Source organism: Triticum aestivum, chromosome 1B (genome assembly GCF_018294505.1).
Source record: "Triticum aestivum cultivar Chinese Spring chromosome 1B, IWGSC CS RefSeq v2.1, whole genome shotgun sequence".
NCBI classification, from domain to species: Eukaryota; Viridiplantae; Streptophyta; class Magnoliopsida; order Poales; family Poaceae; genus Triticum; species Triticum aestivum.
Window position 1 is genome coordinate 345,187,788 of NC_057795.1, and position 1,731 is coordinate 345,189,518.

Consider the following 1,731-nt stretch of genomic DNA (forward strand, 5'->3'; position numbering starts at 1 on the left):
AAGAAAGCAATCATAGTACGCGGCACACACCGCTGACGAATGAGATTGACGTCCCAAACCAACACAGGTTCAAGACTAAGTGCAGAACCAAGAATGCCGTGGATAGAAAAGTGAGGGCTTCCTCAAGCTTCATGAAGGAAGGGTCCAAGGACCTAAGCGACAACCTCTACGAAAAAGAAAAACCTATATATAGATAGTGGTATGTGTTTGCTGACACTAAATAGACTTGGCTCGGGGCAGAACTGAGTGGCTAGGCTAAGTTCCCTAGTCTTCTATTGGCCTACCCACCCCTACGACATGGAGGCGCTTACCCTTCTCCAACAAGCGTTCCACCACGCGAAGATTGATTACCGCTTTCCGTCTCAATCCGTTCCAGACCAAGCCCCTTCTCTGATCGGGGGAAGGTCATTCTAAAACATCAGATCTCCCATTGATGCTGATCAAAAATAAGTTTATCCACCTAGAATATATGATAGGTACCGAAAGATTGGATGTCATTTCTCAACACCAGGCGGGACGAGCAGCCCTATACCATGTGTAGCCACACTCTAGTGTCCTTTTCTACTTAGTTGGACAGATCACTTTAGAAAATCGTATAAAAATCAAGCAAGAAAACGGATGCGCTAACGCGCAACGGCTTCGCGCTAGTTGCTCAAAAAATCATATAAAAATCAAGCAAGAAAAAGGTTCTGGCAGGCTGCGTGGGACTGTAAATCCTCTTTCGCTGGCTGGGCCCTTTGGACTCGAAATCCAAACGGAGTGAGTGGTTCGATTCCACTCTCAGAATGAGACTGAACGAAATAAAATGCAAGTGAAACGAGACGAGAATCAAATTGTAGGCTTCTTTCCTAAAAGCGGTGGTTCTCACCTCCCCGTGCCCAAAGCGGGGTGGGCGACAGCGCTGCGGTTCTTTTTTTTAATGATCGGGTAGATCCATATGTTCTGAGGGGGGGACGAGGTGTAGCGCAGTCTGGTCAGCGCATCTGTTTTGGGTACAGAGGGCCATAGGTTCGAATCCTGTCACCTTGATGTGGTATTCACACAATGGGGCCGAAGTGCAAAGCCCCGCAGCCTATCCGTGGTCGGGAAGGCAGGGGTATTAAAAGTGAAACTTGGCTTGCGTGTGCGCGCACACAAAGGAGACTGAGTTGGATTGCAAAGCCTCTCAGACGGAAGGAACCTGTTTTAAAAACCCCTTTCTACAATCTTGAGAAATCTCACGCAAGCAACTACACGCCGCAAGTCTTCGGTATTGTTCGCAAGGAATTTGAAAAGATTGACTCCGCTTTTTTTCTTTTCGAGCATGCCAAGCCTCTAGTAGAGCGGAGTTCTGTGCATGAAGTAGGCGCAGTTTACAAACTAGTGAATGGTCAAATGAATAGGCTCGTTTCATCAGGGGTAACCAAGGAGTAAGAATGATTTGATAAAGTAAACATTCCCTTTGAGTGCGGTTCCTTCAGAACAAGCTCTTCCCTTTTCAGATTGCTTCTTTGGGCCACTTGAGCATCGACTGGGCAAGGTTGGATTCCCTCTACTTTGGGTGGCTACTATTTCTCAACAATGTTTTTTCATTTGATCCAATAGCCCTCCGTTAGATAGAACAGCTTTGCTAAATACTGAGAACTCTCGAATAGAATATGAGAAGGGAAAGATACTTTACATAAGGAACTACTGATCATAGGCATACACTCTGAAAAGAATTGAATGAAACTCTCTTGTTTCGTCAACTTT

At 45.9% G+C, this 1,731-nt stretch overlaps 1 non-coding gene across 1 annotated transcript; it reads left to right on the forward strand.

Annotated features, from left to right (window-relative positions):
* Nucleotides 1-954: 954 nt before the first annotated feature.
* Nucleotides 955-1,029, forward strand: TRNAP-UGG (transfer RNA proline (anticodon UGG)). Its single transcript has one exon. It is a non-coding gene; the product is annotated as a tRNA-Pro (tRNA).
* Nucleotides 1,030-1,731: the final 702 nt, after the last annotated feature.